The sequence below is a fragment of the Triticum aestivum genome, chromosome 4D, assembly GCF_018294505.1.
Source record: "Triticum aestivum cultivar Chinese Spring chromosome 4D, IWGSC CS RefSeq v2.1, whole genome shotgun sequence".
NCBI classification, from domain to species: domain Eukaryota; kingdom Viridiplantae; phylum Streptophyta; class Magnoliopsida; order Poales; family Poaceae; genus Triticum; species Triticum aestivum.
The window spans coordinates 444,571,229-444,584,909 of record NC_057805.1 but is presented as its reverse complement, the minus strand read 5'-3'; positions in this window follow the sequence as shown (position 1 = coordinate 444,584,909).

Here is a 13,681-nt window from a genome sequence, read left to right as displayed (position 1 = left end):
TATGAGTATTACAAGAGTTGATCTACCACAAGATCGTAATGGCTAAACCCTAGAAGTCTAGCCTACATGACTATGGTAATGAGTCTCTGTCCTTTCCGGACTAAGTCCTCCGGTTTATATAGGCACCGGGAGGATCTAGGGTTACACAAGGTCGGTTACAAAGGAAATGAATCTACATATTCGGTCGCCAAGCTTGCCTTCCACGCCAAGGAGAGTCCCATCCGGACACGGGTGCAGTCTTCGGTCTTCGCATCTTCATAGCCCATCAGTCCGGCCTATGGCTAACAGGCCGGACGTCTGAGGACCCCTTAGTCCAGGACTCCCTCAACAGTGTCGACTCCTTATCCAGCAGTTCCGAGATAAACAACCTAGTGAGAAAGAGAAGGAATCTGATAAGGATGAGGACAAGGAAGAGGATGATGAAGGTTTCCCCAATGTCAATTCCACTTTGGCAATTTTTGCTGATTTTGAAAGCAAAAGTCGACTGAAGGTCATCAACAGGGAAGTAAACATGGTTGCTCCGGCAACAACGACATATTTGAAGTGGTCAAAGACTCCCGTCACATTCGACCAGTCCGACTACCCTCCGCGCGTTGCCACTCCCGGGAGGCAACCGTTGGTGGTCGACCCAGTCATTGGGGGCACCCGACTGACCAAAGTCTTGATGGATGGCGGCAGTGGTTTGAACATTTTGTATGCTGAGACCCTCCGAGGGATGGGCATTCCGATGTCCAAGCTCAGCGAGAGCAACATGCGGTTCCACGGAGTCATCCCTGGAAAGAAAGCCGATTCACTCGGCTAGATCACTCTTGACGTGGTTTTCGGTGATTCAAAGAATTACCGTAAGGAAAGGTTGACATTTGAAGTTGTGGATTTTCACAGTGCTTATCATGCTATCCTGGGCAGAACTGCATATGCTCGTTTCATGGCTCGACCATGTTACGTGTACCTCAAGCTGAAGATGCCTGGCCCTAGGGGCGTGATCGCAGTCACTGGTAATCGGCAGCGAGCAGAAGAGTGCCTCCAAAAGGGCTCAAAGATTGCCGATGAACAAATGGCAGCTGTAGAAATGGAAGAATACAAGAAGACTGCAGATCCGAGTGATTTGTTGAGAGCTAAGAAGCCTGCTTCAGACTCTGCATTTCAGTCGTCTGGTGAAACAAAATCAGTTCATATTCACCCGACCGATCCCAATGCTGCTTCGACTCATATCTCAACAACACTCGATAGCAAATATGATGAAGCGCTCATCCAGTTCCTCCATGAGAACTGGGACATCTTCGCATGGAAACCTTCTAACATGCCAGGTGTTCCCAGGGGACTGGCTGAGCACCATTTGCGAGTCGACCCAAAGGCAAAACCTGTCAAAGAACATCTCCGACGGTCCGCCGTGGAGAAAAGAAAGGCAATTGGCGAGGAAGTGGCTCGACTTCTGGCAGCTGAGTTCATCCGAGAGATTTACCACTCCGAGTGGCTCGCCAACGTCATCATGGTTCCCAAGAAAGATGATTCACTCCGTATGTGTATCGACTTCAAGCATATCAATCGGGCCTGCCCGAAAGATCACTTCCCTCTTCCCCGCATCGATCAGATAGTCGACTCGACTGCGGGATGTGAGCGATTGTCCTTTCTGGACGCATATTCCGGGTACCACTAGATCCAACTATATGGACCCGACGAAATAAAAACAGCTTTCATCACCCCGTTCGGGTGCTTTTGCTACGTTACTATGCCCTTTGGTCTCAAGAATGCTGGTGCCACATTCATGCACATGATACAGAAGTGCCTGCTCACTCAAATCAGTTGGAATGCTGGTGCTACGTTACTATGCCCTTTGGTCTCTAGAATGCTGGTGCCACATTCATGCACACGATACAGAAGTGCCTGCTCACGAGTCCGAAGTAGCTGCCGGGCATAGCTTCGGCTGGCCATAGCCGGATTATTCAAATCCTTCATGGCTAGTTTGGCCACCCTATGCAGCTCCACCGGCTGTTTTAGCTGATCGGTGAAGGGCACGGGATGCTCTGGTGCAAGATATTGCGACCAGAACAGCTTCTCCATCAAGCTCCCTTCTTCGGCTCAGAAGACCTCTACGGTGTCGGACACACTTCGCGGCAGATCAGCAAAAGCCCGTGGAGAACTCCGAATCCGGGTTAGTAAAAGATACTTCCTCTTCGCATATTTGCTTTGCATACTGAATGCCTTACCCGCCGCGATCTTCCTCGCCTCTTGGGTCTCTTGGAGGGTGCCCTGGGCCTCATTCCGGGCTGTCTCCGCGCTTTGACAAGCCTTGGAGAGTTCGGCCTCTTTAGCCGACGCGTCACGCTCCAAGGTCTCACACTTCTTCACTGCGTCGTGAAGCTCTTGTTGGACCTCATTGACCCGGGCCTTGAGCTTCTTACGGGTGGCGTGCTCCTTGATGGCCTTCCCCTCGGCTTCGCCCAAGGCCTTGTTCAGGGCCTCGACCTCGGTCGTTGCTCCTATTTATATCAAGACACTTCGGTCAATATGTAACATCCTACTCTTTCCGAATACTTCTTGGGTTATTACATACCTTGATTCTCCTGGAGCTGCCTTTTCACCTGGCCGAGCTCCTCCTCGGCCTTCTCCAGTCTCCACTTAAGTTCGGAGACTATCGGCAGCATGTGAGGCCGCGGACAACAGCGACGCCTACATATTCATTCCCGACAAATTTAGTTAGTTTCCTACAAGCAAGGATCGACCCTCTGTCTGGCTTTTCTTTCCGAACACCAGACAGTGCCTCAGGGGCTACTGACTATATTGGGATTTTTGCATCGCTTACCTCAAAACCTGTCTGCAGGCTGCTATAGGCTTCGGTCAGGCCGTCTTGGCGGACTGGACCCTCTCAATCACCGTACCCATAAGGATACGATGCTCATCCACAATGGAGGCACCTCAAAGCGCCTCCATCAGATTATCCGGTGCCCCTGGTTGGACAGGGGCCACCGGTGGAATGGGCGCACCCCCCCTCTTTCAAAGGAGGTCGCTCGCCAGATTCTGGAGCCGTATGGGTCTCCGTAACCATATTTGGCTGAGGGCCGAACTGAATACAGCCCTCCTCGCCAGTCTCCGTGGGGATTTGCTCCCCCGTGTGTCCGGCGGTAGAGGTTTCACCCTATGGCGCCCTCTTGACAGCGTCCGGAGCCTCTCCTCGGCCTGGAGCGGTCCTTCAGGACAACACCTCGGTGTCGTCCATGGCCTTGGGAGAGTGAGCGGTCGGCGGTGACATGCTGGCCATCTCCTTGGAGTCCAGCGAACCTCCTGACGAGGATCGCTGGAAGCTATCGTGGGCCGGACTGAAATAACACAATTAACCATGTTAATACAATGAGGAGAAGAGATTGGATATATGGATATGCATGAATCGGAGTACTTACGATGCGGCCTGAGGCTTGGCGCGGGAGCGGCTCTCCGGACTACTGTCGACATCCCATACGGAGTTATCCGCAAGGGAGCCCTTCCTCTTCTTGGGCGTCCCCACCTCCAGATTCGTGAAGGCCGCCATCTTCTCCCTCCCCTCATCATGGGGAGGGATCTCCTCCTCCTCCTCCTCCTCGTCCTCAGGGATGGAGGAACGGGTCTCTTCGTCTTCGGATGTTACGTCCGAAGTACCCTTACGACAGGGGCCACCTTTGGCCCCCTTGGCCTTCTTCTCCGGCGCCTTATAGGGCGCTGGCACCAGCATCTTCGCTAAACGCGGGATGATTGGTTCTTCAGGCAGCGAAGCCAGACACTGGATCCGCTTTGCCCTCTCCATCCAGTCCTGAAGAAGGAATGATGATAAAAGCTCAGACATCACCCTTGAAACAAGCAAGTAGGGGATGCATTAAAAATAACATACCTCGCTGGCGAGGTGGTTAATATCGTGCCCGCGGTCCGAATCTGTGGCCGGCGGTTTCTCGTTGCCCTTAAAGAGCAACTTCCAGGCACCTTCGTGAGTGGTTTCGAAGAGCCTCTTCAGGGTATGGTGCTTCTTCGGGTTGAACTTCCATAGAGGGCGGCTTCGGCTTTGACACGGGAGAATCCGGCAAACTAGCATCACCTGGATTACATCGACAAGTTTGACGTCCTTGTCCACCATGCTTTGAACACACGTTTGCAGCGCTGTTAGCTCGTCTGGCGAGCACCAGTTCGGGCTCTTCTCGGGGTTCTGTGATATAGAACCATTGTTTCTGCCATTCCTTTACCATCTCTACCAAAGTGCCTTTCGGCCAGGAGACGTTGGCCAGCTTGCTCACCATGGCGCCCCCGCACTCCGCGTGCTGGCCATCCACCACTTTGGGCTTCACATTGAAGTCCTTCATCCACAGCCCGAAGTGGGGGTGGATGCGGAGGAAGGCCTCACACACGACGATGAACGCCGAGATGTTGAGGAAGGAGTTCGGGGCCAGATCATGGAAATCTAGGCCGTAATAATACATTAGACCGCGGACGAAGGGGTGAAGTGGAAACCCCAGTCCACGGACGAAGTGAGGGAGGAAAACTACTCTCTCAGTAGGCTTTGGGGTGGGGACAACCTGCCCCTGGGCCGGAAGGCGGTGGGCGATTTCCTTCGCCAAATACCCGACCGCCCGAAGCTTGACAATGTCTTTATCCTTGACAGAGGAGACCATCCATTTGCCTTGACCTCCGGATCTAGACATGGTTGGATGCTTTTCAGAGATGAAGAAAGATGGGGACTTGGGCGCTGGAGCTCAAGGATGGAAGGGCAGAGGAAGGGGAAGGCATGAGTAGGCAAGGGCGGATTCTTATCCCCTTATAAAGGGTCGCGAATATCAAGCGCCTCCTCACTCGCCTTAAAACTCGCCTATTCCCAAGGGCTGTGTAAACAGGACGGTTGGGTTACCCATACCCGTATTGATGAGATTCCCGCAATAAGGGGACACGATCTCTGCTTCGACAAGGCGTGCCAATGGCAACCGTGTTTCGAAACGTGGAACGGCAGATACAAAACGGTCCGAAATTATGACCGGGTGGGCGTGATATCATGTTGTAAAAATTTGTCAGTGGATTGGACTCCTAGAGTATTATATTCTCTCTGCGGTTGTGTATGGTGTGTGTGATAGGTCCGGTTACAATCATCACGTCTGGAGACTATCTTGGAGTTCGGAAAGGAGGGAACCCGCCTTGCAATGCCGAAGACAAACCTGCGTGTCGGACTCCTCGTCATTGAAGCCAGGTTCAGGGGCTACTGAGGGAGTCCTGGACTAAGGGGTCCTCGGACGTCCGGCCTGTTAGCCATGGGCCGGACTGATGGGCTATGAAAATGCGAAGACCGAAGATTGCACCCGTGTCCGGATGGGACTCTCCTTGGCGTGGAAGGCAAGCTTGGCGACCGAATATGTAGATTCCTTTCCTTTGTAACCGACCTTGTGTAACCCTGGATCCTCCCGGTGCCTATATAAACCGGAGGACTTAGTCCGGAAAGGACAGATACTCATTACCATAGTCATATAGGCTAGACTTCTAGGGTTTAGCCATTACGATTCTCGTGGTAGATCAACTCTTGTAATACTCATATCCATCAAGATCAATCAAGCAGGAAGTAGGGTATTACCTCCATAGAGAGGGCCTGAACCTGGGTAAACATCGTGTCCCTTGTCTCCTGCTACCATCGACCTTAGACGCACAGTTCGGGACCTACTACCCGAGATCCGCCGGTTTTGACACCGACAACTGTCGAGTGGTTTGTTTGGGATAAATCAGATTACCCTCTTCATCTTTCTTGGTGTAAATGTGACATGGCAAATCCAACACATCGTTTCCTGCTTGATCTTTTACCTTCTTGGGGATCCAGGGCCCTTTAGGCTTTCCCTTAAATTTTCCTTGGGTCGCAACTGCAACCTCTCCAGGACCCGCAGGCTCGGCTTTGCGCTTCTCCTTCCGATTGGAATTACCTCCTCCAGTGTCCTGGCCGACTGGTTTGCTCTTGCCGCTGCGGAGTCGGTCTTCTTCTTCGCCATTAGCGTACTGAGTGGCTATTTCCATCATTCGGGTCAGGGTCATGTCTCCTGTCCGACCGAATTTCAGGTTAAGCTCTCGATACCGAATGCCCTCCTTGAAGGCGCAAACTGCTTGGTGTTGAGATACATTCTCCACGGCGTGATGCAAAGTGGTCCACCTCTGTATGTAATCCCTCAAAGTTTCATTCGGTTTTTGGACACAATACTGCAATTCTGCCAACCCTGCAGGTCGTTTGCATGTGCCCTCGAACGTTCTAACAAACACTCGGGCTAACTCTTCCCAACTGAATATGCTGCCTGGAGTCCACTGATTCAGCCAAGCTCTAGCTGACCCTTCAAGCATCAGGGGGAGGTGCTTCATGGCCACCTCATCATTACCACCACCGATCTGTATAGCCACTCGGTAATCCTCAAGCCAAGTGTCAGGCTTCAAATCACCAGTGAACTTACTAACCCCAGTCGCCAACCTGAAGTTGGGAGGGATCTCTGCGGCTCTGATGGCTCTGCTAAAACACTCGGGACCAGAAACATGCACTCTGCTTCCAGTCGGGCGATCTCTGTCTTGCCCTTCTCTATGTGCTCGGTTTCTGTCGACCAAGCCTTGCACCAGAATTGACCTCGCATCAAACCCAGCTCTCTGGGATCGACCGACAACCTCCGCTCATCGTTGTACGGGCGCCTGTCATCATAATGTCGGGGCACATATGATCCGCCCCTCGGAGGGGGCATAGGCACTCAACAGCGGTCATCACGGCCGAGCCGATGATCGTACTGCTCGTGGTTCCGACCCAAGTACTGCTCTTGGAGATGCCCATGTCCCTCACGCCGCGGAGGCGATCTAGGGCTGTGAGCCGACTGGACTGTGTTAGCCACCACAGATCTGCTATGGATTCTGTTGCGCGACTGAGATACTATTGTGTTTTGCTCTCCTGATGCCCGGAGCAGTGCCTAGATCTGCATCAAACCTCGTCCAGCCTCTGACTGGGACGGCTGGATGGACTCTGCTATACGGGCTGCAGCTGTAAGATTCTGAATCGCAGTGCGGTATACCTAAGGTTGAGGCGGGAACAATTGTCGCCGTCGACTGGATTTAGGGATCTGCTGTCGAGCGCGTTCGTCGAGTGCATGCTGAAGGTTTTCCAGTCGAGTGCGCTCAGCCAAAGTGGCCAGGCGCGCAGACTCCAAGCCCCGAGCCTCATAGGTCTCTCTGATGATGGGCGTGTGGAGCGCCTCCACGTTGCGGCGGTGGAGCTCCTCCCTCTACTTCGAAGAGAGGGTTTCGGGATCGTATTCTTCATGAACACGCGACGGATCGCCGCCGCCATTGCCGCCACTGCCGCGACGGAAACCAGGCGGGTTGTGCGGCGTGTAGACCATCAGGACCTCCGCGGCAAGGTCGCTGTTGTGGCACTCGGACAGGGTCTCGACGGAGCCAGTCGAATAGGCCGTAAAGAGATTCGTCGGGCTCGATTGCCGCGACTTGAGGGGTGGACGACTGACGCGCCACCGCATGCTTCACCCACCGCTGAAGCCGTGACCGACCGGATCGCTTGCGATAGCGAACAGCGGGGAGCGAAGATGTTGCGGGAGCCGACCGATATTGGGTCGACGGCTGCCGCAGAAGGACACCGCGAACACATGCGCGAAAGTGCGTCGCCCCACGGACGGGGAGCGTCTCGACGTCGAGGGGGCCTCCTGGAGCCAGGCGGAGTCATCGGTGACGAAGATGAGTGTGCCGAGACAGATCTCGTGGCCCTCAGCCAATCCACCGCCGAAAACCATCGGAGAAAATTGCAACCTCATCGAAAAGTCGCTAAGACACCTGCCCCACGGTGGGCGCCAACTGTCGTGGTTCTAAGTCTGACAGTAGAATGGGGTAAGTAGGAGGAGGCAAGATCCTAGCTACGGTGAGGTTGTGCACGCAAGATTTATGAGTTCAGGCCATTCTCAGAGGAAGTAACAGCCCTACGTCTCGGTGCCCGGAGGCTGGTCGATTGGATTATGCGTGAAGTTACAGGGGGTGCGAACCCTTGTCCCCGAGGAGGGGGTGGCTTATATAGAGTGCGCCAGGACCCCGGCCAGCCCACGTTACAAGGGGTTCAATGTACATAAAGGTGAGACGTTACTGGTAACACCAGCAATAAAGTCATATAAATGATCATTAAGACTACGGAGTGAACGCCTGACCGTTGCCATCCTAAGTGACTTTAGATCTTCTGTACTCTGAGTGGTTTTTGATATGGTCGAATGATTATATCCTGGTCGAATGGAATTGGGTTATCTGAGTGGAACTGTTGGTCGAGTGGGTTGCACCCTGAGGTGATTTCAGTCGGTAGATGTTATTGTCTTTTGAATGTCTTTGACTGTAGGGCAGTGTCCTTTGGAAGGGTGTCTAGATCAGGTCTATTACCCTACCCTAGGTACATGTCATCGTCACCAGCCACCTGTGTGCAAAGCACGTCGATAGAACCAGTCTCGCGTAAGCGTACGCGTAATGTCGGTCCAGGCCGCTTCATCCAACAATACCGCCGAATCAAAGTATGACATGCTGGTAAGCAGTATGACTATTATCGCCCACAACTCTTTGTGTTCTACTCATGCATATAACATCTACGCATAGACCTGGCTCGGATGCCACTGTTGGGGAACGCAGTAATTTCAAAAATTTCCTACGCACACGCAAGATCCATCAAGGTGATGCATAGCAACAAGAGGGGAGAGTGTTGTCCACGTACCCGCGTAGACCGTAAGCGGAAGCATTATGACAACACGGTTGATGTAGTCGTACGTCTTCACGATCCGACCAATCCTAGTACCAAAGATACGGCACCTCTGTGATCTGCACACGTTCAGCTCGGTGACGTCCCACGAACTCTAGATCCAGCTGAGGTCGAGGGAGAGTTTCGTCAGCACGACGGCGTGGTGACGGTGACGATGAAGCTACCGATGTAGGGCTTCGCCTAAGCACTGCAACAATATGACCGCGGTGGTAATCTGTGGAGGGGGGCACCGCACACGGCTAAACAATCAACTTGTGTGTATATGGGGTGCCCCCTCCCCCGTATATAAAGGAATGGAGGAGGGGAGGGCCGGCCCTCTCATGGCGCGCCCAAGGGGGAGTCCTACCCCCGCTGGGAGTAGGATTCCCCCCCCTTCCCTACTTGGAGTAGGAGAAGAAGGAAGGGGGAGAAGGAGAGAAGGAAAGGGGGGCCAGGCCCCCTCCCAATTCGGATTGGGCTTGGGGGGCCCCACCTTGGCCGCCTCCTCCTCTCTCCCGCTAAGGCCTATTAAGGCCCAATGACTCCACGGGGGGTGCCGGTAACCCCCTGGTACTCCGGTAAATGCCCGAACTCACCCGGAACCATTCCGACACTACAAAAAAATACACTTCCGTGATGATACGTGTTTGTCACAGTAGGTCGCGTTTTTTGTCATGCATGTACATCCATGACGATTTTATGACAGAATCAAGATAGTCATACCTGTGCTGTCGTAGAAGTGTTCCATGACATTACCAAAATTATCATCACGGAAGTGTGCACTTCCATGACGATAAATCGCGCGTCACAGAAGTACTTTCATCAAGGGTGACCGACACGTGGCATCCACCGTAACGGAACGCTGTTAAGCTATCGGGTCGGGTTTTGGATCCGATAACCCGTTAACAGCCCCGACCAATGGGGATTTTCCACGTGTAAAATCATCATTGGCTGGAGGAAACACGTGTCGGCTCATCGTTGGGACAGATGTCATCCACTCATTGGACAGAAGGCGCCTATGATACGTCGACACGTGGCACGGCCCAACAGAGGCCCATTCCTGTGAAAAGGCCGGCCCGTTTGACTTGGTCAAAAGGTGGCGGGCCGGCCCATGGAAAGCATGTTAACGGCCTGTTCGCATATAGCCCACTTACAGCCCGCTAACCCAAGGCCCGTTACGCCCTATCCGAATTAGGCCCAGTAGCGTCATCTGGGCCATCCAATATGATTCCAGCCCGTTTTCACTTCTGGCCCATGTATGGCCCATGACGTCTTTCGGCCCATATGAGGCCCTATGTAACTCTTGGCCTATTTATGGCCCATGGTGAAACTGGCCCGTAATGAACAGTGTATCACTTTACACCCATTAACGGCCTGTGGTGAAACTGGCCCGTAATGAACAGTGTATCACTTTATACCCATTAACGTCCCGTTATTCCGTTGGGCCGTTTCCAGCCCATGTTATCTTTCGGCCTTCTCAGAGCCCATTTATTCTTGGGCTCATTTCCACCATTCGTTTACTTACGGCCCGTTACTGTCATTTTCTGCTTGTGGACCAAATTCAGCCCATGGTTACAGTCAGCCCGTTTGTGGTCTGTTAATACGTTGGGCCGTTTTCATAGCGTCATCAAATACGGCCTATTAACGATGGCCCGTTATGGTCGGCCCATGAACGGACGATTCCAACTCTAGCCCGTTTACGGCCATAATGCGGCCTGTTATTGGCCCATTTTTGGCCAATCGATCATACGGCCCGTATAAGGCCCATTGATGATACGGCCCGTAGAAGGCCCATTGTTTCTACGGCCCATAGAAGGCCCATTGTTTCTACGGCCCGTAGAAGGCGTACTGTTTCTACGGCCCGTAGAAGGCCCACTGTTTCTACGGCCCGTAGGAGGCCCAGTGTCACTACAGTAAATATTAGCCCATGGTTATTGTGGCCTAGTTTTAAAAAATAGGTTATTGCAGCCGCTAGCAAACCGCGGAAAAAGAACTGCACTGACTACAAGCAAACAAATAAACAAGACAACAAGTAAATAAATAAGCAAGCAACTTATGCTAGGCTATCACGGCTATTACACATATTACATCCACAGGGCATCAAAGTTCGCCACCAGTGATCATAAAGCACAACGAAGAAGCAGATTACAAAAACTAGGCACCATTGCAGCGTAACAAAATAATACTGAACCGAGACCACTTCCAAGACAGTTCAAGAAAGGTTAGCCTTGCGGGGGAACTGCTGCGCAAGCTGCTGAGCAAGGCTGTGAGACCGGCATAGCATGTCGGTCATAGCTTCCAGGTGTAGCTGTTTAGCGATGAGGTTCTCATTGGTGTTCTCCGCAATCTTTCTTAGAGATAGGACTTCAAGTCGAAGTTGAGTTGGAGAATACCTTTCTGCTAGAACTTGGGACTGAAGAAGTCGAATTGATTCAGACAACGAATTCTGTGAGCTTGTCTGACTATTAGTCTCAAGTAACTTGAACACTGCATCAAGACAAGACTTTGGGGTTGTCTCGCTATCTTCAAGATGTTTTGCCTTCTTTGCTGCAATATATGTTGGGTTTGTCTCACAGCCTTCAGCAGACTTGTGCATGCCATCAGGCATATCACCCTGAAACAAAGCAGAGAGATGACAGGTTTTGCACGTGTATAAACAAAGATGATAACTGTTCTGTCAATTCTATCCAATTTCAAATTAGACAATAAAGAGTAAGTTCAAAATATCAATAGCATAATTTGGCATTGTTCATAATGCGGGGAGCTTCACTACACTACTGGATTACCATGTCAACATAACAAGCATAGATGAAGGGCAAAGAAAATCATTGTATCTATTTTGGATAATGTGCATGGCATGTTGTTCATATCATTAGCCACCTCAGTAGATAAAACAGGAGATGACAAGGTGCAAACGTGGGCTGCTTCACCACACACTGGATTATAGATCCACAAAAACAAGCATACATATAGGGAGTATTAAGTAATGTGCATGGTATGAATAAGGAATTTGGTTTTACAAGTAAAACTTAGAACTTACGGTTCTTACGAACATGCATTTTGGTAGAAACAGCAAACTAAATAGCAGTAAACGATAGGGAGTATGAGCAAATTAAACAGCAGTTGAGGATAAAGGCTTTAGAAGGACTGACTTACATTAACAGTTAACACCGGCTTTATAATGCCCTTCTCCATGTCAAGGGAAGGATAACTCAAGAATTTCAGCATAGAATCTTCTTCATAAGCATTGCCTGTACTCTACATTTCGTAGAGAGTAATTATAGATATGATAATACTGGAAGGGATAGAGGATAATGAAGATAAGATGCAGATTGATGCTACATAATCAACTACCAATCCCTGGAAGTACAAGCGTTACAGGACAAAATGTACTGACAAGAGCAATGGGATACACTTCCGCACTGGCATTGTCTGTGTATTCTACTTGTTGGTAAGATTAAATATAGATCTGATCTTTTTTAGTAAATGGTGGGCGAGGGAGATAAGATGCAGAATGCTACAAAATGAACCAATCCCTCTTCCCATAATACAAGAGTGTTTTGAACACTGGTGTACTGTACAAAACGTTCTTATATTATGGGACGGAGGGAGTAGCTGTTAATGTAAGTACAGTGATAGACCACGTTCAGTCCTTACAAGAGGACTACAGAGCTAAACCTCTTCAAAAGCATTGGGTTGATTCTAAATTTATGTAAGAGTCCATACGGATCTTATAATGTCCACCAAATGGACGATTACGGGGCTAACATGTGCAGTGATGCTACATAATCAAACAGCTATGAAAGTAAGTATGGTCATACAGGGCAAGAGGTACTCACAAGAGCAATGCGGTGTGCAGTATAGTTGCGAGATTCTGTGGTCCCTTGAGAACGAATGTTCTTCTGCTAACAGTTTTCGTACAAGTGAGACATTAAGGCAAATGCAGAAATGTAGTTCAAATTGTGATGTGATATCATAGACAGTACCTTACGCTGCAGCCGAGACCAATGTGTAACAAGATTATTCCAGTCACCGTCGGATAAATGTAGCACCGGAGACTTTACAGAAATTTCGTTCAGAGGCTTGCCATCGAAGTGCGCTTGCCTCAGGTAGGAACGATACTTCATCAATGAGTGCTTGAAAAGCGCAACCAACCCTTGCTCGTCATCACAATCCAGTTTGCTCCTCGCCTATTTAAAAGAATGAAATCTTGTGTCTTCTGTCAGCAGAAACATATGCAGTAATGACCATGAATAACATTAGTACATTACTTACGCGTAAGTTGCGGAGGAAGACTGGAAATTGTTCTGTGTCTACGGTATAATCTTTCCATGAAGGAAAGATGCGCACAAAGTTCCTGACAACAACATAAGCTTCGTCTTCTAAACTGGGAAGAAATGGAACAGGGGTCCTATTTGCTGCAATTGGGGCTCTCTCTGGTTCGAAAAGGGATTTGGCAACTGGATTTGGTGTACTCTTTGCTGGAATGGGGGTTTTGCGTCGTACAGCTGGTGCTATGTCAACTGGCATAATCATACTGTTTGCTGCAGTTGGGGTCTGCTGAGTTGGGGCATCAGAAATGACCAGTGTAGTAGGGCTAGAGTCTGCTAGAGTTGGGGTATTTTGTGGGTCAGGTGATATTGCAACTACACCTAATGGGCTATTTGATTTATCAGGTGCCACTACCTTTTCCAAATACTTTGCTTGTGCTCCTCCATGATCAGCAATCGCCCTCTTCCTTTTGAACTTCTGATACACAAGAACAGCATTTGAATGGATAAATATGGTATGATGACAGATGGAATATGTACTGAAAAAGGATAGGCAGGGCGTATTCACATACACGATGTGTAAACTAAGCTAATGGCAGTTCAACAAAGTAGAAGCAATGCAAAGCATCAGTTGCAAGATATGTGCGAGCAATGTAACCTTGGAAAG